Below are 9,599 nucleotides of genomic sequence, written 5' to 3' on the forward strand. Positions count from 1 at the left end.
ACTGGGCGGAGACTCGTTATGGAACTTAAGTCAACCTTTTGTTGTTTAATATCATTTTGTTATAGTAATAAAGATTCTTTATTTCTGCACTGAAAATAAGTACGTTAAGAACAAATCAACCAAAAGATTTTTTTTTAAATAATGATGCTTTTTACATATTATGTTTCGTCATTCTTTCGTTTATATATCACTACCTTATTCTTCTTTTTCTTTTTTTCTTTATATTTGCAGACTGAATTTAAATACAATGCATGGACTTATTTGTCTCGAACATCCCCCAATTATCCCGCGTTTCAAATTTCAAAAGTATTTGGGTACACTTCCAAATCAGTGCATAGTAATTGGTTACATACTCTATACTCAAAATATATTGCGTGCTTTACTTATTACATTAAAATTACATTTGAGTAAAAATCCGTGTTTTTACATTTTTTTTTTCGTTTTGTCAATCGTTAAAAAGATCAACATTAAGAATGTGAAGTAAAGCTCCATCACTTGCGATGAGATGGTGAGTCTGTTTCACTTTGCTACATTATTACATTTTACAGTACTTCTACCTGTTGTTAGGTATAATTCCTCTGTCTTCTGCTTTGATAGATTTATGGTTAATAAATCGCTACTTCTGATCAATGAATCGAGGATAGAAACTAAGTATACTATTCCATACTTATCAATTTTTTGAAAAAAAATCCTGTAGAAAAGAAATATATTAAACAATAACCATTTTTCGAATTATATAAAAACTTGGGTAATATTAATGTTTAAAAAATAAAAAAAGGACTGATGAAAATTTTAGTTAATTGGTCGTAAAAGTTACATTTCTACATACCTAGTTAAAATTATTTTATGTAGGTCGTTCAAATGTGCTCTAAAATGATAGCTCTCAAAAATTCGAATCGTTCAAACCTGGGAATACGGTAGCTATATTCAAAATATCAACTTGCCAAATCTGTTCATGTTATTTTTACTGAAAGAGTAATCAAGAAAACCAAGATTTTAGCGGAAATCAAAATGAAACAACCTTTTAAAGACAAAGACCAGACATGGAAAAAAACACACAACAAAGAACAGTAAATAACTAAACTAATACATACAAAGAAAAAGTAAAGAGCAACTCAGACTGCAATTAATACTGCGAGCTTGGACTAAGTGCACCAGTAGGGTACGGATCCTCTGCTTTTCTAGAAACGACCGTCTAGTTGTTCATAAAAAAACAGATCCAGGGTAAACAAAAGAGGATAGGAAAAACATGACACGTTGAACAAATTAGTTTCTTTCGTGCAAGTATATACACCATAACGATCCACGAGTTCACGATGACGACCATAAAACTTTTGTAGTGATGGCTTCAGTCTTGTAGCAACTGAACCTCGTTCCATAAGCTTAATTGTAAGAAGCCTAGCGCGATTCAAAAAGTCTGCGTAGTTACGGCAAACTCTGGCATAACGTGTGAGTTGCGATATGAAAATTCCATACGCAGGTGCTGAAGGGATGTTGCCACAGATGAAAGGAAAGTTGACAATACGGAATGAAAAATTATCGCATTTGGCATATAGTTTGGTCAGTAGTTATCCTTTACCGTCGATCTCTAAATGTAGGTCAAGAAATGAGGCTGACTTTACAGTGTCTGTAGTATCCTTTATCTAAAGTTATTTTGGATAGATGCGATGTATCACATCCCCGAAACTAGGACTGTTTAACAATAATACGTCATGTATATTGCAGACACTGAGATTAAAAGATCTAGTTAAACGATGTTCCTTCTTTTGGACCAGATCAGGTATGAAGTCAGCCTCATAAATTTAAAGAAAAAGGTCAGCAAGTACAGGAACACATTTTTTTTCTATTGGAATGCCGATAGTTGGTTGAAAAATGCGTCCATCACACTGGACAAATTTGTTGTCGTTAAAAGGGGATGGAGGTCCAGAAGGCCTGGTTCTGCCTCCTGAAATAATTGATAAAAAATTATCATAAATTCTAAAGAAAACTAAATGATAATGTAATTCATATTGCAAATTTTCATTTTTATTTTTTTTTTTTTTATTTATTTTTTTTTTTTTTTTTGCATTAAGTTCGTAATTTAAAAAGTAACGATTGAGAAACAAATGCATAAGAAACGCCTGGAAGGCTATTCTATAAATAATATACCTTTTTTCACTCTTTTGCCACTTATTTTATAGTGGGATCCAGCGCTAACCAAAAAAGATTGATACTGAGAGTGTGCATTTATTCATTCTTTCTACAGGAAAAAGGATTACTTGTTTAACACTGGATCTGTATGTGCATTTAAGAAAAAAAACCTTCAAATATGACTGTCTAACCTAACTTGTGCATGTATCATGTGACCTAGCTCACTGTCACATGATTTAGCACCTGGCTCCCGTGTAATATACACTAAAACCCTAATTACAATGTTGAAAGTAGAGTAGATATATTAATTAAAGAGCTTTTATCTCAACTTTATGCCAAATAAATGAAATACAGTCTGAAATAATCTTTGATCAGATATCGATTTTGATATAGCCACTGCTATGAACATGCATGAACATGCATACATGTACGTGAATGCAATTACTTCGAACCGCATCGCTGTCCTTTATGTGGGATTTTTTTCTATGGAATTAATATTTGAATCTAATAGTTTTCAATATTTGTTTGCTCTAACATCCGGATAAAAGATTGTTCTACATTATGACTTACTTTGGCGTTGAATGTAGTACAAACATGAGAGGCTTTAATATATACAAGAAACTTGTGCAAAATGATTTTATGTATACATTTTTTTTTCATTTTACGCATTTTTATGTGTATAAAATCATGTTGCTTAAGTTTCTTGTACATGTTGATTCTTTACGTTCATTTGTAAATATCTGTGCTTAATAGCCTACATTTAGTTTTAGTATTTGTTATGATAGGTCTAATAAAATATTTGTGCCAAGCGAATTGTTGTCTGCAGTTCAGCTTTTGTGTTGTCTTTTCGAATATTTAATTCAAATTATAGCGTCTATATTTTGTGTGAACGAAGTTGCTTTTTATTTCAGTCAGCTACATCTTGTGTTACGTTTGTATTTAATCAATGTCTCCAAAATTCTGTTATCCGACTCTTAAAAAAATAATAGCAGGAGCGTCCCGAGTGGTGGATTTGATGAGGTGCGGCAATGCCTTATAGGTTGTCAGGATTTATAAGCATGGCTTGACCGTGTACCATCTGAGATTTAGTGGTATGAATATTCACGTGACATTTATTAATTAAAATTAGTTTTCGAACCTGAATTTAAGATATGTCAAGCTTTCATGCGTTTTTGCTGAGATACGGTTTGCAATGATACTAATCTTCAGAAAATTTACAAATGCAGACCCCCTGTTATTTTGATCAAAAATTGAAGTGTGTCACTTCTGTGTTTCTCAACTTTCCTTTTCATCTTCATCATTATGACTGATGGATGGCGAAAATTTCGAAAGCGGCAGGTTTTAAGCTCCGAACGGGGACGGGCAAGACCGTTAGAGATTACGAAATGTATAATAAAAGTCGGGAGGCTCTAGCCAAAAGCAGCCGAAAGCGGGAGAGGTAATACTTAGTACATGCATTTATTTCAAACTTTCCCACATTAATTTACTACTATTCGTAATCATAAACTCTAACGAAAAAGTTTCATTTTATATCATTCTCATTTATTAATTTTACATTGTAAACCTTCGCAAATTTATTGGGAATTGTTGATTTAACTAAAAGTAATGATAAGTTTATCAAAAATGATTTGTGCATGTACGTGCTTATTATGTTTTAGCTATTGTACTCAGAAAATATTTAGCACATTGCATAGGGATCTGTCTGTTTGTCTGTCTGTCTGTATTTAAGAAACATTGGTGACTTTCACCTGGTTATGGAGATATGTATAGTCAATCATGCAGTATTATCAAGTAGCTGATACGATAACACATGATTGTATATTTGCCTCATCTCTGTTAATTCTATTTTCATCGCAACATACTCTGAGACACAATGTTCACTTTTCCCCTTTCGTCTACCCCAGACTTGACTTTTTATGATCAATGCGGCGGGTGTTTCTAGAAAAGCAGAGGACGCTTACCCTACCGTTGCACCTGGTCCATGCTCCCAGATTTTAGTGGAGTCCGAGTTGCTCATTTGCTTTTGTGTTTTGCATTTTATCTATAATTTTAGTTGCTTTATGTTCTTTGTTGTATATGTCTGTTTTTCATGTCTGGTCTTTGTCCCTGGATTTCATTCTTTAGATTACTGCTATAACCTTGGTTCCCTTGATTACTCTTTATTAAAATTTTATTTTATTGCTCTGTACCAACAAATTATTTTTTATTTTTTAGCAATATGAAGTTGGTTACTTATTCGACATTCGTTTGATATTCATTTGATATTCTTTTGATATTCGTTTGACATTCGTTTGACATTCACTTGCTATTCATTTGACATTCGATTAACATTAAATTCAATTTCACTAACGTTCAGTTTCGATATAAAAAGTTAAAAGACATGGCGGTCGGGGCCGTTTTGACATAAAACTTGTATATTCGCAACGACTTTTGCCCCCCTTAACACGAAGTGTATCAAACAGCAACTATATTGGGGTTATAGTACTAGAATAGGGCAACAATCAACAGCCAATCGATACTCGATCCCTAGAGATTGAAGTCGCTCAACGGGGTTCAAATTTTGGCGGTCGGGGCGATTTTGACACAAAACTTGCATATTTATATATGCAACGTCTTTACCCCCCCCCCCCACACACACACACACTTAACCCGAAGTGAATCAAACAGCCACTATATAGGAGTTGTAGTACAATAAGTATAGATTACAAATAAGTTATTTGATCGGATCCCCGTGATGTAAATTATGTCTTGACCCGTCATTGACTCTTATATCGTAGCTACGCACTTCAGAAAATTTACCTCGGTACCCAATCCTATAATGTATTTATAAGTATACATGACTTCTGTTTTAGTAGGGTATTCCGAGGAACATGAGTCATAACGAGGTTCAATTTTTTTGCTAAAATTATCTTTCTTGACAGGAAAATCAAATGCAGAAATGTGAACAAATTATGCGTGTAAAACTTGTCAAATAACAGTTTTTTTAATGTAATTACATCCTAAGAATTTTGCAGATGATTTTTCATATTATCGGATAATGTGTAAATTAATTTTTGTAACTAGAATAATCCTATTTCTTACGCTTACTCAGTTTGAGAGAGGTCTTCCAATAGTTACTTTAGCCTTGATCGGTTCATATTTGGCTTTTAGAAGGAATTTCTAGCATAAGGAAAATTTGCTTAAATTGACATATTTTTCATTGTCAAAGCACTTAAAGTATTTATGCTTTTATTATTTATGCTTATGTTTATTTTTCATGAACTATTTATGTATAAGGTTAAATTACCTATCGAATGATGCCAAAATAAGTTATTTGATCGGATCCCCGTGATGTAAATTATGTCTTGACCCGTCATTGACTCTTATATCGTAGCTACGCACTTCAGAAAATTTACCTCGGTACCCAATCCTATAATGTATTTATAAGTATACATGATTTCTGTTTTAGTAGGGTATTCCGAGGAACATGAGTCATAACGAGGTTCAATTTTTTTGCTAAAATTATCTTTCTTGACAGGAAAATCAAATGCAGAAATGTGAACAAATTATGCGTGTAAAACTTGTCAAATAACAGTTTTTTTTTAATGTAATTACATCCTAAGAATTTTGCAGATGATTTTTCATATTATCGGATAATGTGTAAATTAATTTTTGTAACTAGAATAATCCTATTTCTTACGCTTACTCAGTTTGAGAGAGGTCTTCCAATAGTTACTTTAGCCTTGATCGGTTCATATTTGGCTTTTAGAAGGAATTTCTAGCATAAGGAAAATTCGCTTAAATTGACATATTTTTCATTGTCAAAGCACTTAAAGTATTTATGCTTTTATTATTTATGCTTATGTTTATTTTTCATGAACTATTTATGTATAAGGTTAAATTACCTATCGAATGATGCCAAAATTGGGGCGTTTTTGTTGAGTAATAACTTGTAGAGTCGAATATTTATGTGACATTTGAGCATTTGACATTTTTTGCATGTTTTGATAAATTCTGGCTACGAAAATCGCTAAAAATCATCAAAAGAACCCTAGAAGTATTAATTTTAACAATACTAAACAAAAAAGCTATTTTTTACTGAAGCATGAAGTACATCTCTGTCTAAGAATCGTGCGATATATATAAAAGGGAAAAAAACGCAGAAATTTTATTGCATATACCAAATAATTATTCCTGATAACCACTAAAAATAACTGACCAAGTGTTTGTAAAATTTGCCTTTTTAAGATATTGATAGGTCAAATTCAGTTGAAATGCACTATGCAAAAATGGTGGGAAGATTTGTCCGCATTCTTTCCCTAAAATTGCATTAAAAAATATCTACCTCACAGATGCTTCAAGATAAATTAAAACTTAAATAGTTTTTTGGTTGTTTTCTAGATGTACTGAATCTATTTTAGGTAAAAAAGACTACATTGGGGGAAATGAAGGGCCACTCATTGCCTGATTCTTACACAGAATGGTACTTAATACTCTAGGGGTTTTGACATGTATTAATTTAAGCAATTTTCATCTCTAGGAATCGAGTATCGATTGAATGTCAATTGTTGCCCCATTCGAGTACTACATGTATAACTCCTATATAGTGGCTGTTTGATACACTTCGGGTTAAGGGGGATTAAAGTCTTGGCAAATATAAATATGCATGTTTTGTGTCAAAATCGCCCCGACCGCCAACATGTGAACCCCGGTGAGCGACTTCAATCTCTAGGAATCGAGTATCGATTGGCTGTTGATTGTTACCCTATTTGACTACTATAATCCCTATATAATTCCTATAGTGGCTGTTTGATACACTTCCGGTTAAGGAGAGAAAGTCGTTGCGAATATGTAAGTTTTGTGTCAAAACAGCCCCGACCACCAAGTCTTTTGACTAGGAAATTACTTTTTATATCGAAATTGAACGTTAATGAAATTGAAATTAATGTCAATTGAAAATCAAATGAATATCAAATAAATGTCAAACGAATGTCAAATGAATTTCAAACGAATATCAAACGAATGTCGAATAAGTAATCAACTTCAAATTGCTTTATTTTTGCCTACAATTTTGAGAACTGGTTTGTTCTTTCTTACATTGAAAAGAACTTATTCTTTCCTGTGCAATATTATATTTCGGTGGTTGCCACTCATGACGTTAAATGACGTTATGTTTGAATTTCAACATTAGATACCATATGCACTGAGTAGATTTTTTTTTCATTTTAAATGGCCATGTGAGCTATTATCATCACTTTGCGTCCGTCATGATTGAAGAATGTTAACTATTCTTAAATCATCTTTTTTTTTGTCTTAAACCACTGACCTGATTCAGTTGAAATGAAAATTTCTTGGTGTACATTTTGAAATTTTAGTCCGTGAAAAAAACGTTGGCGACATGTGAATTTAAAAAATCATAGGGATATAGCTACATATTTTTTAAGTATTTTTATGTAATGAAAATCTTGAGAGAGAGAAAACAAATAAGACAAAAATCCTTCGGCTTGAATACAATCTAAGGTCTTCATACTGTATGAGTAGTTAAAAGTAAAAAAACAAATGATATTTTGACTGTTCATATTACCCTTATTGAAACCATTTCAGATAAGAAAAGTTTAACTAATGAAATACTAGTGCTATAAGGCCTTCTTCAAAAGTTGTACGATGATGCTTTGTTTGTTAGCTTATGGGCTCATGAAAGTGATGTATAATCAGCTTTTAGTTTCTACACTTAAAACAATAATATATTGGAAGGAAGGAAATTTCCAGTGAAGGAAGTCATCCTTACGATAATACCCTCAGAAGTCTCATTCGATCAAGTCGAAAAAAACGACCCCTTATTAGTGCTATGGACCATTCAATCGATGAATTAATTAGGCATAAAAGTATCCAACTGAATCGTGGTGAAAAAGTTAGTTACTGGCTTATATGAGAGGTAGAAATGCCCATTGTTGTAGTGTTTGGCGTATAGTTTGAAAACTATAAATGAGAAGGTTTAATTGCTGAATTATTATTATTTTTTAATCCTGACTTCAAATATAAATAAGGCGAATTTATTAGCTCCAGTTTTTAATAAGCAATTCATTTCAAGGGATCTAGTTATTTACGTTTTGTTAGGACATGATCCGGACTTGAGTCTTACTTGTTTATGATCGATATTTTAAGCCATCAAATTCATTTGTAATAATACTTACTTTCTTACAAAAAACGGCGACAGTTTTTAGACCCCCATATTCAAGAACTATCCTAATTGGTGCAATTTCTTGTTATTTTGAATAATCGTTTTCATCCCGGTCATATATAAATAAAAAAAAAGAAAATACATCGAAAACTAAAATCAATATTCTACGGACCCATGGATGCAAATTTGCACAAACAAGTATTAAATTACTGCAAAAAATACGTTGTTGTTTTTTTTTATAGTCAGCGAGTTGTAAGAAGTGAGTTGAAATATGACATTTGTTTATAATTGCAAATTGTAGATTTGTACTTTTGTTTACATTTCCAAACTTATTTTTTTCGAATTAAGGATATGAAAAAATTAAAAACGTAAACAAGAAAACTGTAACATGGAGACTAGTAATAGTAAGAAATACATTGTATTGGTAACCTTTGGTTCAACATTTTCACAGTAAACCAATGTAGTGTTTCTTTTCTTCAATAGTTCAAAATCACTTTCTGTATAACTTCAGTTTATGGAATAAAACGTTATCGGATTAGCATCAAAGTATCCTGCCTCAAGTATTCCAAAAACATTGCCATCTGTTATTTTCTGTAAATTATAAATCTAAAGTAAATCAGTTAAAACAGAAAGATTGGCATTTTATCTGCATCTCAAAATTTACAAAATTATATAAAAGCTTTCATTTGAACTTTATACAATCATCATATTTTCAAACATCCTTTCCATTGATGTACATTGAAATATTGTATTAAACACATGTACCGTTCCTGTTTTTATGTGTAGGATAATGTTGACTTTGAATAGCGAAAAGGGGCATTGGGAAATTGTATGATGTTTGATGTACATATTTAACACCAATTGCCTGTAGTAGAGGGTTATACGTAAAGTGAAACACGATGTACATACATATCTATTCCCCTTTACTGCGTCTTGGGTGATATACTTTCTGAGTGTGTTACTCGGCGTATCAGCCTTTTTTGTGGAAATGCTGTGTTGTATTATACAGGATATCCTATTTAATATATTTTCATAAATTTTTGCATAATCTTATCTCACTTTAAGATGTTATTGATGGTGAGTCCATAGATTTTGCATTAGTTTTAATAAGTTTGCGTTCTACTAGAGTTTCGTTTAAGCAATTACAAAAGAAGATTGTTTTATACCATATTAAATCGTCTATTGCTAAATGATGATTATTGTCAAGTTTGTTTTAAGTTTCGAAATTATTTTGTGTATGATACGATTGGGCATATTAGATTTTCATTCGGTTCAAACATTTTTCCCTCACCAATACTATCATTTGGAT

This window comes from Perna viridis, chromosome 7 (assembly GCF_037379345.1).
Source record: "Perna viridis isolate PV_CMFRI_1.1 ecotype Kerala chromosome 7, ASM3737934v1, whole genome shotgun sequence".
Lineage (NCBI taxonomy): Eukaryota > Metazoa > Mollusca > Bivalvia > Mytilida > Mytilidae > Perna > Perna viridis.